Source organism: Taeniopygia guttata, chromosome 5 (genome assembly GCF_048771995.1).
Source record: "Taeniopygia guttata chromosome 5, bTaeGut7.mat, whole genome shotgun sequence".
NCBI classification, from domain to species: Eukaryota; Metazoa; Chordata; class Aves; order Passeriformes; family Estrildidae; genus Taeniopygia; species Taeniopygia guttata.
Window position 1 is genome coordinate 57,320,524 of NC_133030.1, and position 20,295 is coordinate 57,340,818.

The following is a 20,295-nucleotide window of genomic DNA, read 5'->3' on the forward strand; positions in this document are numbered from 1 at the left end:
TTAAAACTTCTGTGGCCTTTATAATCAAAAACAAAGGCTAGATTTTTGTTGACCTAAATGTTTTGATAGTTACCCTGATATCTTCATGTTAGTTTAGTTGAAAAATGCCCCTACTGGTGTTAATTGACATTTTCTAAATGAGATACGATGGCTTTTCAGTTGAAATGACTTTCTGCTTAGAAATTCAAAAGGAAAACATTTCACAAGTCCTCAAAAACAAGCCAAAAAGGTGGCGAGTCCTAACGGCTTTCCTCCCACTCTTTCAGAGCTGTCAGAAAAGCAACATGAAGAAATTGGGGGAAAGAGAAAAATGAAAAAGGTTATTATCATGCCCACATTTCTTGCTGCTTACTCAAGCAAAATTCCCAGCAGTTCAAATCCCAAGACCCCCTTTCACTCTCCAGTCAGACAAAGAGTCATCCACTGAAGTTAATGAGAAAGAATCCGAGGTATGAGTGAAAACTGAGAAAGGACTTCAGGACTTGTCTTGCTGACTTAAAAAGACCATACCCTGAGTAAGAAGGTATTTGTAATGAAATGTAAGCCCAAGACGCAGCAGAGGCAATTTAGGCTGCTATATTGCTTTTCTTAGGATTGCTTTTTATTAATGTTATTGTTGAGCTCAACGTACACAACCAGTCTCGAGGGGTGAGGAGGCAATAGCTGCTCTCTAATGCTGTTTTTCATTTCTGAGCCCTCAGTTCAAGCCCTTCAGGACACTAATTATCCCAAGCTGTTATTATCTGACAGCTGTCGACGGCCTCTGCAGAATGAGGTGCTGGTGGCAGCCGTGCTCCCAGTGGGCATTTGTCAGCATTGTGCAAACCCTGCTGCAGATTGCCTGGGATTTCTGTTGGTAGTCTGATCACTTATGGAAATAAACTTGTCTTCTCACCCCTGGCAGGATCTTCTGCTCTTCACATCTACAAGGAAAGGATGGATGGCTGAAGAGCGTGTCCTTCCAGTGTTGATGGTGGTGTTGGATCACTAGAAGGATGTGTCCCTCCAGCATTGATGCTGCAGGACAACAGCAGTGACCTTCAGGTTCCAGAGATGTCACCTGAACACCTTCAGGTGTGCTGACTGCAGGGAGGAAGATGAGTTCAGTGGTCAGCACACTAACAGGAAACAGGCAGCTCTTGGCCATTATGGACATGTTCATGCCCCAAGAGCTCTTGTGTAGGATTTGAACCCATTTAGGCTGTTGTGATCCAATTGGTGCATGGTCAGGTCCCAGCTCAGCTCTGCAGGCAGGCAATGGACTAACATTTCTTCTCTGCTCCATTCTACCAATAAAAAGAAGCATCTTCTTTCCTGCAAGAGATTAGGGGAGCACATTCCTACACACAGGCACCAGCTTCAGCGGGAATGGGGCTGTAAACAGCATGGCCTCACAGCCTCAATGCCAAAATTTCCCAATATATCACTTCTCATACTCCACAATTCGTTAGGAACAGATCCACCAGACTTTCCTACAGCAAATCTGGGCAGCTCTGCCTACATATATGTGAGTGTAGACAGCTCCTGTTTCAGCTTAGCAGCAGCACAGGGACATAGAGAACTGGAAAAATTGACACCAGCAGCAACTATAATGAAACTAAATCCTACAGGCAGCAGCCAGAAAGAAGACATTAAATAAGTTTTGGTGTAGCAGAACTAATAAGACCCTATTTTCCTTGGGTTTGTGCCTTCTGCCTTCTAGCCCATATGGTGACAACTTCTTCCTCATAATCTCCATCCTCAGCAATTCCGAGCTGCCAGGAACTCTCTGGCCAGGTGACTGCTGCCCTCCAGGTCCATGCTAGGAACTGGCACCTCCTGTCTTTATGTGGGACTATAATTCAGAGGCCTCTCCTCCAACAGCTGCTAATTTTCACTCAACTTCTAGGACTTCAGCTATCTTTGAAATTTCAGGTGAGCCTATGCCTTTTCCTCAGTCACTGTCCTCATGAGAATGAGAGATTTCACACAGCCAGAAAGGACAGGCATTCAAGGTAAATCCTGCAGGCTGATGCTTGGGGCATTCATCCAGAGCAGGTGGGTCTCAGCTCTGTTCCCTGCCTTGGCCATGTTTTCCATATTTCATCCTGGTTTTACTATGTGAACACTGGAGTTGCTGCACTCACAGTAGGAGGTGCCCCAGCAAGCACAGTGGGGTTTGATCCCCTTTCAAGCACTTTGTCTGTGTGAAACAGCTGGAAATTGGAGCTGGAATTAGGAATTAATGTGGTTAAAATCCTTTTCCTAATGGCCCATCATTAAGACATGAGCCTCCCTCAGAAGGGAAGTGTGAAGATGAGTCTCAGTGGATCCTCCAGGTACTACAACAGTGTAGAGCACACGCAGATAAATGACATAAAATCAAGCAAGGTGACATGAGTAATAATAAATCAGTTACTGCCTCCTCATTCTGTAACACCTCTCCCACATCATTAGATAGAATTTCACTCCTCTGAATATGATAAACTGGGCCAAAAATTCCTGGCAAAACTCAGTCATCCCACTGGCTTTGATGAGTAACTGAAGGAAAACTAATTTGCTCCTTTTCTAGAATTTGAGCTGGAGGACTAAAATTCAAGAAAGGGGGCAAAAAATGTTGTGCAATGTACCAAGATTTATGTACATGTCTTAAGCAGATAATTCAGGCTGAATGATGCTTAAAAGGCTATTATAGACTTGCTTCCAGCAATGAAATAGCCTGTACTGCTATAAAATGTCTGCCCAGGGCACTTCAGTGATTTTGATATTCTCTTTCTAGACTAGCCAGGGGAAATAGCTGAAGTGTCTGATAATGGAATCTTCTCTTTTTTATGCTGCTGGAACAGCTCTATCCTATTAGCATGAGGCTGCTGGAGATGACTGAAACATGTATTTTTAAACATGCAATTGTTTTAAAAGTGTCAGCTCTTCTCCACACTGAGATATCAGGAGATTTCCATTAAGCTAATTGGTTATTGTGTATTTCTCAGGCCCACTCTGAACTGGATGTGATGGGTAAAGTCCCTCTCCCAGGGACTCTCAGTCTGTCCATTTGTAGTGAGCAGAAACGATTGGAATTTCTTCTTCCCAGTCTGAAAATGCTGATTCAAGAAAACAAACTCTTTTGGCAGAAACTCATGGCTTGTGAGAGACCTTTTGGGAAATGCCTTGGAGCTGCAAAAAAGGCACTGCTCTTGTGCAGAGACACAAAAAAAGGAGAGAGATGGACCCATGGACCTGCTGCTGCTGCTGCTGTGTCTGCCTGGCCAGTGTCACCCATTAGAAAGGGAGTTTTTCATTTCCTTTTGGCCAGCTAATTCTGTGTGAAGGAATAGGTATCACCAAAAACCAAAATCATGTTGCAGCACACCAATCTGTCACAAACTTGGCATGTATTTTATTTCTGCACAGGGAGAGAAAATACTGAAGATGCAGAGAAGTCCCATGGCATGGGAACATCATTTTCCACTCAGCTCAGATAAAGGGCTTTTAAAAGCCAGTGCTGTTCATGTCAGACATGGACACTGAAACAAGCATTAGATGTTCATTATTAACACCCTGAAGTCCAAAAACTCCAGAGACATGGCAGAGAAGTTCTTGTCAGATATAAAAAGCGGGATAGCATTCAGCCATAGCCAAAGGAAACTTCATAAACTGAAACACTGGCATATAAAATGTACAGTGCAGGTGCTATTTAGAGACACCATTTTTAAAGGCCCTGTAAAAGCTCTGGCACAATTTTCTTACATGCAAAAAGTGGCATACCAAATTTTCCCTCTCCTGTTTTAGCACTTGGATTTTGTATAGATAACACTTGGATAAGAAAAACTGGAGGAGAAACTTCAAGCTTACCTTATAATATCCAGAGTGTGGAAGGGACAAACACAGAACTTCTCCACCATTTTTTCCTTTTTCCTGATTGAGTCCATGCCTTGAAAAGAAAATAACTGGGGTGGGCCAGCAAGGCTAAAGAACAGCTGTGTTTAACTGTTGGCTTTGCTCTCCTGCTCCATTTCCTTGCACACTTTTAAAAGCAGTACCTGTGTTTAGTCTAATGGAAAGCATCTGTCTGAAGGTACTCACTGCTCCTATGAACATTTTCACAGACACAGTGCTCAGCCCCATCTGGCTGGGTTGCTCATGATGTCATTCTTCACAGCAGTGATCAAAACACTGGTTTTGAGCAGATTTTTTTTTCATATTTCCTCCTTCAGTTTAAGGAAATGCAAAGTAGCAAATAGCACCTTCTGTGACAGAAAAGGATTTCCAGGTTGAACGACTGCTTGTGTGGAAGGGAAGCTTTTTGCCCTGACCTAGGAAATTGTCATCTGTAAGTAGGTGCAGTGAGGAGTTAAGATCACAGGCCAGGAACATTCAGCTTTTTAGAGGACTTTATGGAGAGAGGAGATTGACCAGAAGGCTGAATTTGCACAAGCTGGTATGAGTCAAGGAAAGAGTAAGCAGCAGGAAGAAAGGACTGTAAAACTTTAGGAACACTGTCAAAAAGTGAGTTTTCTCCTTCTCTGTCACCAATAAATAAAATACTCTGTAGTCTTCCCTTGGCCACTGATTGCTTCAGTTTTGTGTCAACAAATAACTTCTAGTAAAGCTAGATGATTTTTATGCATCTTTCCTTCAATTCCTCTCCAAAGGCACAGACTGCTGATACTGTCCAGAGTCAGATGCATGCTGTTGCTTTCACATGTAGTTTCACACACTTGAGCCTTTATTTTGAAGCCTGGGAGCTCCCAGTCTGATTGGAGCTGCCAGGTCCCCCTGGCTGGACTACTGGGCACCAGGCTGCTGGCACAGCTCGAGGGCTGGATGGTGCAAAATCCTCTTTTCTCTGTGATGCAGAGCAGGGAATTGGCAGGAGCAACTGGACAACTGTTAATGGAGACTAAGAGCACCTTAATAAAATCTTCAAAAAGATGTGCAGAAATCAGAATTGCTGGCTGATCTTTAATTTCTTTCGGTGGTCACCCGCCAAGTTCGACACCAGCGCTCTGCAGACCCAGCTGGGCTGGAGCAAGGCTGCAGGCTGGAAACTGGGACGTGTCTCTTGAAAAGTTAACTCCTTCCAGGACATTTCAAAATAAACAGCCACCACTCTCAAACACCTCCTGCACCTCTGAAAAGCTCATGGCAAACAGGCCCAGGCAGGGGCCTGGAGGGGAGTAGGAGAAATGGTGACAAAGTCGCACCTGCAACCACAGGCATCCCACTGGAACCTACAGACAAAGCAGCAAAATGGTGCAAAAGGATCTTCCAATTCTTACTACAGGTCAAATTCTACAAGCCTGCCCAAAACCAACTGTGCAAATCCTCTGAAGAGGATTTTTTTTTCCTGATTAAATGGCCGTTTTTCTCCTATAATTGATTGCCCCTGGGGTATTAATAAATTCTGCATTGGTGAAAGATTCAACAGACTCTTAAAAAGGAAAAATGGGAGTTCAGTACTTGACAAGCCCACCTGAGGTTGGAAAGTTTGAGATGTCTTTTTCTTCCTATGAATATTTTCACCATTCTTCTATATTTTAAAACTCTTGAGTGATATTTGAACACGCATATTTGCTTCAAGTAAGTTGCTTATACTGTCTGTTCTCTATTCTCACCATAGGTACTCTGTAGAGGTTTCTCCAGTTTCTTTCAGTCTTGTTTGTTGTCCTTTTAACCTTTAAAAAAGCAAAATACAGCCCCCCACACTGTTGTTCTAGAGAAACCCTCAACTGTTTCTCTATAATATGTTAATCTCTCCATCTGCCAAGTTACCTTGTTTTTAGTGGAGAAATCATCCTCCATTAATATTGCATTAAAACACTCCTTCTCTACACCAAGGGCCAAACTCCGATCTCAGAAGTGCACACACAACGTTGTTGAAAGGAATGGGAGTTCCACACAGGAATCCAACAGCAACATCTGGCCCCAGATGTTTTATTTATTTGCAATTTAACATTGCATTATACAATATTCATAATTTTGCTGCTTTCCATTTCAATGACTGTTATTTGTATGACTTTAAGAGGCTGCCTGAATGCGTTTTTAGTGCTCAAACAAGGAGAAATGAGTACACCAAAGCAAATCTGCGCGTATTTTTGGAGGTTCAGAAATGTTCCTGATGAACTACACTCATCTCAGAGTGAGAGATGCTGAACCACCACAGTTCCAGGGGAAATCAACTGTGAAAACACCTATGGGATCTATAGGAGAGCCGACTTTCAAAAACCAAAGGAGCTTGCAATCAAGGACGTGTCAATACATTTTAGGAGAGGCAGCTGGTCAGAGAGCACATGGCAAACTTTTGGCACACATGGATGAGAGGGCAGGTCCCAGTGCAGCATCCTTCCCTTTATGAGTCCACGTCCCTCTTATCCCCATCGTGGGCATCAGGCTGAAGATGCACACACCAAGTTCTGACATTGGAGCTGAGTGCATGATTTAGCCTTTCAGAGCTGGGAGAGCTTATAGAATCCCTAAAAACCAAGTCAAGCTGCCATCATTACTTGATTTTGCTAATTTATTCTTTAAGGCTTTTCTTTCCAACTGAACTGGAGCCCCCATGCTTGTTGTGCTGGTTTTGTCCAGGAAAGAGTTAATTTTCACCCTAGTAGCTGCTACTGTGTGTTGTTTTGAATTAAGTATGAGAAAAATATTGATAACACACTGATGCTGTAGCTGTTGCTAAGTGGTGCTTACCCTGAGTCAAGGGCTTTCCAGCTAAAAGTGGAGTGGCACAAGAAGATGGGAGGGGACACAGCCAGGACAGGTGACCCCAACTGACCAGAGAGATATTCCATATCACATGAGGTCATACTCAGTACATAAATTGTGGGGAAATCTGGCTGGAGGCCACTGGTCAGGAACTGGCTGGGCAACGATCAATGACTGGTGAGCAATTTTGTATATCAAATTATTTTGTCATTATTATTATTTTCTCCTTTTTCTGTCCCCTTATCTCAACCCAGGAGTCACTTTTACTTGTTGCTTTTGCTCACATAATTCTCTCCCCCATTCCACTACGGGGTTGGGGTGAGCAAGTGTCTGTGTCAGGCTTCGTTGCTGATGGTGTTAAACCATGACACCTGTAAAGTTAATCCTGCCCATAAAACAGAAATCTTTGTTAATATTTGCAAATCTCATCACTGGAATGGAAGCGGTGACCTGTGGGACCATCCCATTTTTAAAGCAATTGAAGCATTAAGACATAATTTATGCACTTGAGAAGAAATTTCCATATCACAGAAGTTGCTTCATTCCCTGTTATGACTTATGAAGGGTGTAAGTAGCAAATGAAGCCACAGAGATCTGGATTGCATAAGAACTTGTTTTGACATGTATAGTGCATCTTATTTATGGTGATAGCCCAAATATACTGATTTAATGCAACTGAACGTTATGACAGGGTTGTCCAGGACAAGAAAAAAGGCTAAAGAAAGATCATATAATCTTCATTTCACTATGTGTCAAAATCCCAGATAGCTGTGACACGTAAGACAAGCTGTCAGTGATGCACTGAGATTAACTGGGGAGTTCTGGCAGTATTGATGTGAAAGATGGACTGTTTGGGAAGGGAGAGAAAGAGGGAAAAGACAGTGAGAAGGAAGCAAGCAAGCAAGCAAGGAGTCAACCTGGTGGGAATTAAACCTTTTCCCTCCAGAACCTTTCTGGAGGGAAAAGGTTTAATCCCCAGTTCTGACCAGGACCAAGCACTTGTTCCAATGACTGCTACCAGTGACTGCAGTTAGCCGAGCATTGCTGTGTGTTTCTGTTGAACAGCACTAAGCAAAACCAGAAGAGAATAGATTCATCTTAAATCCTCCCTTGAACACATTTCAAACCCTATCTGGCATTTACTGTAAGAGTTCTGGTTAGAATTATTACAGACATAACTGTCTTTGATACATGCTCTATCCAACTCTATCCACAGGCAAGAGGTTCCACCACTGAACCCTAAACTTTATAGACAAGATGGTTTACTTAATTAGAGTCCATAATATATTCCACAAAGATGGTAATCAAAATACCAGCTGGTGATCCCCTGCTCAGCCCCTTCTCCTATGAATCAAAAATAAATTATTCTTTTCCTCCCTTGTAGAAGAGTGTTGCTGAAAACAAAATACTAAATTTTGCTTTTAGGGCTCTCAGAAGACTAAGCAAGATATATTAGCTGTCTGAGGACAGAGAACTTTCTATTCTTGGTGGAATTCTTGTTGGTTTAATTGGGCTTTGTTGAAAAAATAATGTTATTTTAAAGGAGCAATGATAAAAGTGTGGGTGTATTTTTATAAGCTTCATCACTGGTGTATTAGAAGTCTGTTGTAGATCTAATGTTACACATATTTATAATTTTCTGTGATGTGTATGAACAGTATTTGTCTATTTTAAGAATATACATGAGCATTACTGTAACACAGATATAAACCAATTCAGCCAGAATACCAGCATTTCTTCTCTTTGACAGATTGCAGTCTGGGCAGCTGCAGGGAAGACTTTTAGTGCATCACAGCAAGCCAGGATTTAACCAAGAACTTAAAATTCTCCCACATTCTCCCTTTCACAGCTCCTTCCACTTTTTACCATCCTAGCTCATAGATCCACGGGATATGCTGAGCTGGAAAGGATGCACAAGGATCATTGAGTCCAACCCCTGGGACTGAGCAGAGCACCCTGAGAACCACACCCTGTGCCTGACAGCACTGTCCAAACACTCCTTGAGCTCTGCCAGGCTGGTGCTGTGACCACTTCCCTGGGGAGCCTGTTCCAGTGGCCAACCACCCTCTGGATGAAAACCCTTTTCCTGATATCCAACCCAAACCTCACCTGATGCAGCTCCAGCCGTTTCCTCGGCTCCTGTCACTGACCATCAGAGTAAAAAGATCAGCACCTGCCCTTCTGCTGCCCCTCATGAGGATATTGAAGACCCCAATGAGGTCTCCCCTCAGTGTGAGCAGAGAAGTCTTATCTAAACCCCCTCTCTGTCTGTTCAAGTCATTCCTCTTGTCCTATCACTACCTGCCTTGTAGAAAGTCCCTCTCCAGCTCTCTTGTAGCCACTTCAGGTACTGCAAGGTGCTCTAAGGTGTCCCTGAAGCCTTCTCTTCTGCAGGCTGAACAATCCCCACTCTCTCAGCCTCCCTGCAGGTGTGCCCTGCAGCTGGGGAATGACAGCTCTCTTGCATAGGCAGCTCTCACTGCCTTTAGGCCAATATGAAGGAAATCCACTTTCTGCTTCTGTGATTTCCAAAATGCAGGGCTCTGAGGTGCTCTTGGCAAGCAGAAAGCTCGAGTTCCAGTCCATATCCCTTACAACCACTGACACTGAGAGTCTGGCTTGGATTTCCTCCACAGACACAGGATAAACACCAATGGCTTTCAAATCAGGAGAGGCAGACTGATTCCCATTCCTCTGTGATAAGATCAGCAGTGCAGAATTGGAGAGTAAGCCTGGAACCTATGGTTCACTCAGACACACAGCACTTCGTCTTCCATCTACTCCAGAGTCAAGGGGGAGCTCCATCATGTTAAACTAAATCACTTTCAAGCTGATAACTTACCAAGTGCTCTCTTGTAGTCTTTTCCTAAACAGAGTAAATGTCTTCTGCTTCATTCTGGGTCAGTCCCAGTTGTTACAACAGATGAACTGACCAACATGATATAATCTAAAGAAACTGTTGCAAGAAAGGCATTGTTATACCTGTTATTTTGGCTTAATAAGGTTTTCATCATGCTTTGCAGTGAATAATGTCAGGTTCTTTCCCTGGGAACTTCACTGAATGTGATCCAAGCCTTACGAGTCCTGCCTTTCCACAGAGTCCTTGGGTCAGGAAGGCTGGATTTTCTCTGACCATCTTTCTTCTGGATGGCTGTTTCCCTCATCTTAAGGGCAGAGGAAAGGAAAGAACAACCACACAGTGTTATGAAAAGCAACCTGGCAAGGAGCTGTGCTCTTGTGTAATGTCTAACTGTTGTCAGCAGGCTACGGTTGAACCTGCCCAAGGAAATCAGAGATATAAGCCCAGATTCCTCTGTCAGCATAAGCTTTTCATTCACACCTTACTACAGCTCCTGACAGCTGCAGCTTCCTTGTCAGATTAAATGCATCAGGATTCTGTGTTTTCAAACCAAGTTTAAAAAAAAATAATGTAAAAAGCAGCTTATTAGAAAACATGCTGGTTGCAAAAAAGACCAGAATAGTTGTACTGATTTAACAGTCCTAATTGCATCTCATTAATACTGAGAGCAGAGATGGGAAGGTCGGGAATCATGAACACCAAGCAAAGCAAGCAATCCTGTGCCCTAGGAGCACAAAGAATCCATCAGGTGTAGCAATAGTTGTTACTTGTTTGCGGTGGTGTCTAACACAGTCCCGGTGCCTTTCGAACACCTTCACTCCGCAAGAAAGGCAAACCCAAAGGGGATGATGCATTACGAGTCTGTGGGTGGATGCTGAAGATGTGGGCACCCTCCTTCCCAGCCTGTGGCAAGCTAAGGACAGCCTGGCCAGCACAGGAAAACGAAGAAATCCCTTCCAAACCCTCCCTTCTGGCTGTGGGGCCGGCTCAGAGCTGTGCTGCAGATCACCCCTCTCAGCTCCATGCCCTGAAGGCAAGCAGGCTGCCCGTGTCCAGCTCCGTGGTTACCCTGCAGCCTCTGTGGTGCCAACAAAATGTCAAGGTTAAACCTAAAGCCATTGTTAAATGCAGGTTGTGCAGGTGTGCAGAAACGTTTTAGTTACGGGTACTCCTCTTTTGTCTCATCTGCCTAAAAAGCTGACGGGACAACTTGCACAACTGCTGTGGGTGGAAATCACTCCTGAAAATCTCAATCTTGGAGTGACAATGTCCTCAAATATACATTTCCTCCATATTCAAGCCTTGCCACAGTGTCAACCAAATGATTCACCCACCTCACTGAAGATACCAATTGTAAACATCAAGGACAGAGTGTGCTCTCCATCTGTCAAAACAGACATGGGTGTCACATGGAGCAAACCAAAATTCTTTGTCCACGTGAAACTCTTACTTAACTCTACGTCACTGCAAGGGAAATTATTTTGCCTCACCAGAAGGTTGGCAGAGACCATTTCAAAAATGGAAAGCTATTGTGGGAATCCAGGGCTTCCCTCTGGCTGCCCTGGCAGGTCTGGGACCCTGGCAGGGGGTCAGGAACCCCCCTGGACAGAGCCCACAGAGACACTGTCTGTGATCTCTGTCCATGGAAAAGAGTTTTCAATCTTACAGGATTAATTACAAGCTCTGCGTGTTTGATATGAGTAATAATTAAGTGTGGCATGGGTGCAAAAGTAAAATTTTAGGTTTCTAGATTAGGGGTTCAGAGGGGACAAGATGGAGGAAATTGGGTGTGTCTTGTCCTTTTCCTCCTTCTTCATGCCCTCCATGTTTCACTGTAGTGTTGGCATTTTTCTGTTGGTTTAGGCTGGGGACACACTGTCCAACGTAGGTGACAGATATTGGCACATTATTGTAAATCCAGCACAGGTAGTTTCTGGTATTTAATGTTTGTAACAACCCACTGAGGGCAGAGCCCCACACGCTGCCCTGCAGGACAGAGCTGCGGCAGGGCAGCAGAACATGTTAGAGATAAACAGAATAAACAACCTTGAAACCAGCACAGATGAATTATGGCTTCTTCTTTGGCAGTGGGGCAGAAAGACAGAGACTTTCTACAACCTCGGAATCATCAATACCCACAGATTCCGACAAACTATTTAACACAAATTAAAACCTACCATTTATAGAAACAGCACATATAATTTATCATTAGCTCTTCAAAAAGCCTAGGCATGATAATAACCAAGCATTTCCAAAAGGAGGGTTAGAGGGGGAGTTAAGAACAGCATCATATACCACCTTTGGTGGTTATGGAATCAAGCAGTGTCTTCTTTTGCTGCACAACACCATGATTACTCCTACACTTGGCATCCATATGCTATACTTGTAAATATGAAAGCTGGCTTATTTGGAACATTTGTGTTTTAAGAAAACTCAAGTGGTTTTTTTTTTTCCTTGATGTGTAGAAAACTGAGACACAGAATTAGCATGAAGTTCTTGTATGAACTCACATGTACAATTTGAAAGGGTAAAGGAGTCTCTTCAGCTGTTTTCAGATCCATTAGTAGAAATGATCACCTTTTTTCTCTAACTGTATTAACACTGCTGCAGCCAGCTATATGGAGTATATAGAGCTATATGGAGTTTATAGCCAGCTATATAGAGTATATACAATACAAACATTATATGGGATTCTGTGAAGTAAAAGGAAAATGAAGAGAAGAAAATCATCACCTGGAAGAACTTAACCAATTGGTTAAACTGTTAAAAATCTTCAGAAAATGTACAACTGAACAATGTAATGCAGGACTGACAGGACCTGTCCACAGCAGAAATGACTCTCACTGCCACATTAAAGGCACAGAAGAGTTTCCTGCTTTGGATCCCCCTTACAGAGGATGACGGGTGGAGGGTCTCATCTCTGTGCAGCTCCTGTGCACAGGCAGGTACAGCCAGAACCCTGCAGAAAAGGAGCCCAGATCCTTTTTGAAGGGTAGCAGCAGACAGCGTGACAAAAACTGAACCTTTAGTGGAGAATGTTACTATAAAAGTAGCTCAGAGTGAGCCTGCTGACGAGAAGAGGATCAAATGTTTTCATCCTCCAAAAAAGAAGCTTGGAAATCTTATGAAATATTATCTGTCACTATGTATAGCTTGTTCTTACTAGTGATATTTCTGACAAGGACTGATCTCAGTGATCTCTCACTTGAGAAATATATGCAGCCTCTATTATTCTGTTAATTTCTCTCTGACTCAGAGAGGGATGCAGGTGGAATCTGTAATGATTTTATTGCAGCCATTCTGTCTTGGACTCTGGTCTCACTAGATCTGAGGGATAAACAAAATCAAGGCAAAAACCTAACCAAAAAGTCTTCTAGGAAAATCCCAATTCTAAGAAGGGAAGCAGAATGACTCAGGACTCTTTCCCAAGGGCTATGTCTGAATCTGTTCTTTTAACAAGGTTTTCAGAGGGCACTGAACAGTAGAATGCAGTCTCACATCAAGCAAGTTTCAGATCTAGCCATTTATAACCATTAGCAAGATGGTATTGCAGGATTGGACCTGTGAGTTACTGTCATGGCAAAGGATATTGAATTAGGCATTGAACAAACTCAGAACTGAAGACAATCTGTGGGGCTAAAAAGGTTACAGAGGATATTCTAAAGAAAATAAAAAAGGAATTTTAGGAGAAGTTCCTTCACAGTCCTTTTTCATACATCCAAACAGCTCAATTTTTATATTGATTGGAGCCTGTTTGATGGCATCAGTTTTTCAGTTGTGAGGCCACTTGCCTCTGCTTGCAAAAAAATGGTATTTTGGCAAACAAATGGCAAAACCTCATTTTAGGATCTCTGGCTGAAGAGCACTTCTCAAAAAATATTAACACAATTTGGTGCTGTCATTTCTAAAGCATCTCTTTAATGAGGGGAGATGTTTACCAGTGACTGAGGCAGGCGTTGCTATCGCAGAGATCATTTATATTTCACAACGCTGTCAAACCCTGACAAGCAGCAGATTGTAACAGGATGGCTCCTGCTTTTTGATGCAATGTTTGGTACTCTCCACTCGCATGTGAACGGGATTTCTGTTTGTACCTTGTCAAACAAGGGGAGAGCAGCTCAGAGAAGGGGGTAGGTGCTTCTACTCAGCCTGACACATTCAATTTACATCAGTTATGCTTGCAGTGGGGGAAACATTTTCTAAAAGAGGTTTTAGCAATAGCAGTGGTCATCTCAGCACCTCATTGATATTCTTTTGCCCCACCACCAGCTTGTAGTCACTCACATCAGACAGCCAGGGAGGATTTTGCTGCCTGCCTGTCCTCAGTGCTAACAGTGGTGCTGGTTAATGGTTGGATTCAATCTTAGAGATCTTTTCCACCTTTAACAATTCTAGGATTCCCACTGCAGCCAGGGAGAGCAGTTCCATGTGTCCCTAACTGAGTCAGTACTTCACTCTGTCAGAACCCCAAGGCAGGGGCTATGGAAGCTGGAATTGCAGCAGCCAGACTGTTCCAGTTTAAGGAACCTGAAGGATTTAAGAGACCACTTGAGCACTCTGAAGCCCAGGAAGGACTGCAGCCCAGGCTCCTCAGGGCTGGCAGGCAATGCAGGTCTGATGAAGGCAAGGAGAGGCACTGACACAAACTAGAGGGCATCCTGGCTCTCCAGGCCATGTTCACAGATTCTCTGTGAGCTCTTGGACTCACTCAAAAGAGCTTTTCATGAAGGCCAGTGGAAAAATGCTCACCTCTGGGCTGTTTCCTGCAGGGTCTGGTATTACAGGAGCTGGGCAGCGAGCTCAGAGCAATCTGCCAAAGGAGCAGGTTTCACATGGAACTGAGCTGAGCAGAAGCTCCCATGCAGTCTGCCAGAATGAAATGGCCTGAGTGCAGAAATAGCTGGAGCAACAGTTTTGGAGGTATTAATCACATCTCCCTCCTGACCCCCTCTCCTGATTCTCACCAGGGTGGCTGTGCTGGGCAAGCAGGTTTCCTGCTCTCCTCCTGACAGGGACTTTGTGAGGCTCCAGCCTGGCGCCTGCAGCCCCTTTTCAAGGCACAGCAGCACTCCAGCAATGTGAAGGCAGCTGAGGTAATGGAGGAGTACAGATTTTACAGTATTGTCTGCAGTTCAGCAGTGAGCTGGTACATAAAGGCGCTGCTTTCATGGGTGGCCAGTGCTGGCAGAAGGCCTGTGTGATGCCCTTTCATTTCAGACAAAGGCTCTCACACTGCAGCCTCCGGTGTGGAGAAATCTTTTGTACGGCAGAGCCAGTGGGAGAAGGAGCCTTCTGGTCCCTGTGCTCCTTCTGCAGGGAGATTATAAAGAAAACCTCTTCCTTCTGCACATGGGCCAGATGAAGAACTGAAGCAATAATGCCTTTTTATCACAGTAATTACAGTGCCCATTGTTTTAATGACAGTGTTGTTGGGAAACAGGAATAGACCACAGTCCCAAGGAGTTGTTCCAGTGTACACAAATAAATGATTTTATTATATCGATGTCAGATTAGATGGACCACTCAGCCTTACTTATACTAAAATTTCCCCCACAATTCTTTGTGCCTGTGTGTATTCATTTTATTTAACCAGATTATGCAAACTACCCGCTCTGGGAGGAGACAAAAGGCCACTTTCTCTGGAGAACTTTCTTTGGGACTGGCAACAACAGGCTGAGATGGGCAAGGGGGACCTTGTCTGACCACAGTGCTGCCTGCTTAGTGTGGTTGTTTACAGGGGAACAATACTCTGCTCATAGGAAATGTGCTGAGAATGACTATTTTCTGTTATTTCTTTGAATTGAACATCTCCACAACCATCAAACACACCTCTTCTAGGCACTTGTGGGTGTGCTACCAGCCAGAAACCCATACACAAGCCTCTACAGACTGAAAAGCCCTGGGTTTAAACAAATTTGGTTTATAAAAGAAATAAAGAAAAATAATGACGAAGCAAAATCTGGCTGGAGGGACTAAAACCAGTGCTGGAAGATGTTAATGCCAATGAGGAGTGCTGCAGAGAGCTGGCAAGACATGGTGAGACGCGTAAAAACATACCTGAGAAAGAGCTCTCCAGGAAAGGGCCTTGATCTGCCACTGTCTCAGTCACAGGGGGGAATCTCAAATCCTCTGGGTGCAGTCTGTGGGTCAGTATACAACCTACCTCTCACAAATAAAGAAATTCAAGAAGCAGCCATATACTCTAAATGAAGTGGACTTTTTTTTTCAACATTAGGGACAGATAAGAATCTGCAGAGGCTCCTGCTCCCCTGAGAAGGCAGGAACCATCTCTAACAATGTTCCCTGCTCTCCTCTGATGCTGGAGAGCCCACCTGACAATCATTTGCTGGATGTTGGCTTTCAGACAGCCAAAGTTCATTGCAGGGAGCCCTGTGTGGAGCGGTTTATACATGAAGACTTTATTATCCCAAACCTGTCTGCAGGCCAAGATAATGCAGACCACTGCTTTCTAAGAAAATTCATGGAGCAGATTTCTCAGACCTCAATTTGTAATAGATCTTGGAAAATTAGAGGAATCACATAGCCTGGGAGATACTATTGTACAGTGTAGGAAGAGGTCACTGGCAAACCCTTGCATAACTCTCTGTTGGTTCATCTGGTATTGACTGCACGCAAAATCTGATAAGGGAGAAAATCAGGAAATAATTAACAGATATCAGCATAATTAATGCAATCAAGATGAGTTTATGGAAAATAAGTCCGGTCATAATGCTGTCTTCCTTAGGACAAGTATGTCTGAGGAAGTTAACTTTGCTGACATCAGATAACACCTCTGGATACTCCAGTGAGAAGCTGAAATCCATGCGGAATTGGAAAGTTACTCTGAATTCAGGAAAAAAACAGTGAGGTTTGCAAGAGGAACCTCAGGAAGGTCTGGTCACACTAAGAGATTAATTAATCTCATCCTATTGAGGAGGATTCTATATTCAAGTGCACAGAGAGTACCTTGGCCTAACGATGGAGCTAAACTGAAATTAAAGGTAGAGTCAGACACAGAGAATGTGCTTTTAATATGGCAGATACCTATGTAAGAGAACAGTTCATCCATTTATATGATTATTTATCTGTCTTGTATAAAATATCTCAAATTTCCAAATGTGATGCCATTTGGATTCTTTCTGCCACCTGCTTTCTTTAACTACACCCCAAATGCACTATCCTTGGTAAGCCACAGCCACGAGTTACAACTCCACAGCACAGGTGGAATCAAGGGAAAACTGATTTTCCACAGACCTCTGAGTCTGGATAGCACTGGGAAGAGCCCATCTGCTGATCAAGCTCAGAACTGCTTGAATGATATGACTTTGATTTACAAAAAAAAAAAAAAAACAAAAAAAACCCCCAAAAAAACACACCAATATTGCAGCTTTCACCACAGATCTTCCACTTGTGCAGCTTTCACCACAGATCCTCCAGTCCTTAATTGCTTTTGACCTTACCCACAAATGGAAAGGGCACCTTAGGATCTGGCTTATTAACCACTATCGCAGCAAGCCCTCGGGTAGTAATGGAGAGTAATTGATATCATTCCAAGCTCACAATAATTTGTGTCACTGGGATCAAGTGTTGGGCAATTTCAGGGGAATTTAACTCACAGATTGTATAGGGGAGGGGGGGTGCTGGTTTGGTTGTGGCTTGTTGTGCTTTTAGTTTTTTGGTTTTTTTCCATCACCACCCTGAAATTAACAATCACAAATTTATTTGGGTTTACTTCTGATACAATTTTTATTACACTGAGCAAAGTGAACTGCATTCATTTTGCCATTTTCAGAGGATAATCTTGTTGGTAACACAGAAAAACCAGGAACCTTTTTCTGTATAATGTTCGTATATTTTAACAATACAAATTCTTCAGCTTTCCAGAATTTCATTTTTGTTTATTCCAGGTCAAACACATTAGGAAGCCTACCTGACCCCATCCAGTAGCAATTTTTAAAAAGTGAGAGTTGAAAGTCTTTCCACTTGTAAGATTTTTCTGTGGTTTAAGACTCTTGTTTATAATTTGAAGTAGTTTAGCTTGAACTCACAGCCACCAGATATTTCTATTCAGGAAGCTTTCATGGCATGAAGAAGTGAAAAAACTCAAATAACCACTTTTTGCACAGTTAAAAAAAATCACCAACATAGCAAACCATCATCTATAACTTTGAAAAAGATGTGCTGTTGCACAATAATAAGTTTATGTGGCTCACAGTGGTGGAGGGACCAGCCAAGCCAGCACAGCACATCAATGTGACACTCAGGGTTTTAGGAGGAGCTCAGCAGCGTTGCCTGTGCTTTCAGGGAGCAAAGTGCCTCCCTTGATTTGCAAGGAGCTGGTTTTGGGGTGGACACACTGCCTTGATGCTGGGCTTTCCCTCAGGCAAGCCACACATGCAGGATGTGGTTTTTAATAGAACAAAGCTGGCTGCCAAGCCAGGACCGTGGTGTTTCATCTCTGGAGCATCTCTCTCTACCTCTCTCAGCAGCACAGACCTTTGCTCGAGGTGCCTGTGAGGAAAACACATTTAGTCCAACTGGGAGAAGTGGTGTGGCTACTGCTGCTGCCAAAAAACCCTTCTGCTGCCCAGGGAGGGCTGGCCAGGGCAGCAGGGAACGAGCCCAGTTCACACACACATCCTTCACTCCCTGGGCAGCAGCCGAGCTGAATCCTGCCTCCAGTGGGCTAATAACACCTGTCCTTATCTGGAATTCTCCTTTGAGGAGAGAGGAAAAATACCATGTATGTTTCCCAGTATGTGTAGGGAGAATTAAATGAAATGATGAAACAGAAAATTACTTTCTTTTCCCCAAGCAATATTTTTTGTTTGTTTGTTTTTTTAAAAAACCCACAACCCCCCTTCAATTCCATCCTTCTGGATTATTTAGGAAAATAATGTGACAAAACAAAAACTATCTTTCAGAGTACCAAGCCCATACACTTGTCAAGACAGGAAAGCATTGTTCTTGATGCATCTAATTTTAATTTCACACTACCCTTCACCTTCACAGCAAATAATTTCACATACATGCTATAATTAGTGATGGTGAAACCTCAGTAGATTTTGAGTCTGGCTTCTGTTTAAAAAAGGAAAAAATCTGGATGTTTTATCTGAACCTCATGAGAATAAAAACATAGGAAATTGGAAAACCCTTCATAAGAACAAGGTTTTTTATAAGGCTCCTTGATTGTTTTAGTTTCAGTCTGAGATGGAAACCAGAAATGACAAAACTTCCCTGGACATTTCTGAGCCATTATATGGAGACAGCTCTAGAGGAGAGATCTTAAAATGGAATGAATACAGACTTTAACTACTTTTTATTTTTCCTGATTCCTGGCCTAGACAAAACTCTTCCTATCCATATATATTTGAAATAATGTTGCAAAAATAATTTCCTTCACTGCAGTTTTACCACTAAGGCCACACAGTTTTTCATGAGAACGATGCTCTAAGCAAAAAAGCTTTTTAGGGAAGAAAAGAAGATATTTGTGGAAGAAAATAACTTTTGTAGATAATTTCCATTTTCTGTGGTAGGAAAAAAAACTCAGACTATCAAAACAATTGTGGAAGTTTCAAGGTTATTCTTGAAGGGGAGGGAAAATGGACAAGAGATTTCCAGAGAATGGCAAGATTTGCAGCCAAATTCAGCAGAGGTAGAGGTCTGGATCTTGGGATGTGAAGATGGGGAGGAAAGAGGAGAGACACCAATGCCCACTTCCACTGAGTGGAACAGGGTTGGCTGGAAAGGTGCTGTCAGGGCATCCTGCAGGCAGGATGTGAAATTGGCACAACCATCCCAGCTCGGTAACTGCCAAGCCAAGAAGCTTAGATTTAGCTTTTCCAAAGGTGAGTTTTCTGGAAAAAAATTTCCCATTAAAGGGGAATAAAAAGTAAAGGAAAAAAAAAAACAAAAAGAAGAAGAAGAAGGAAAAAAGAAAAGACATGAAGAAGTACATAATCTGGGGTTTTTTCCTCCAATTCAGTACATCACTCTCCTGCCACCTCTGCCCATCCCATTATCCCACACTGAACTGCTGAGTCCTTTCTCCCCCTGCATCCCGTGTCCTCCTCACCTTCCTCTCTTACAAACTGCAGCGTGTCACTGAGGCACTGACACCTCTCCAGCTCCTGCCACACCTCCAGATTTCATTTTCCCTCCAGCCAGAAACGTGCTCAGCTCATCACCAGCAGCTCCCTCCCCTCCATAGATCTCCTTGCTCAGCCTGCCCAGCACCACACAGCCAGCCCAGCACATCCAGGGCAGTCAGACCAGTCCTCCATCCCCTCCTCTCCTCCCTCGTGCTGGTTCCATCCAAACACTGCCAGCTGCTTCCTGCTCAGACTCAGACAACTCATGGGGGTGGAAACCTCTTTTTTACTCCCTTTTACACCTACTGTTGTGCAGTCCAGATTTCTGGCTGGAGCCAGTAGGTGCTGCTGTGTTCAAACAATAAATAATAACCATTCCTCACCATGGTGAATTAAAAATAATCGTGTTTTGGCTCCTGAAACACCTAGTTGCTTTTACATTTGAATGCTGTCAGTGAAACCCATGGAGGTTTTTCAACAGTGTTCGTTGTTCTGGCTGGTTAAAAACATTTCTCCCGAGCAGGAGGATGCCAATCAATGCAGCTACACCACTAAGCAAATACAGCTCCCTGCTCCGATCCATAATCTGAAGAGTTATTTCTGTATCCACTTACAGAGGAAAGTTGTTATAAAGAAATATGACTAATAGCAAAC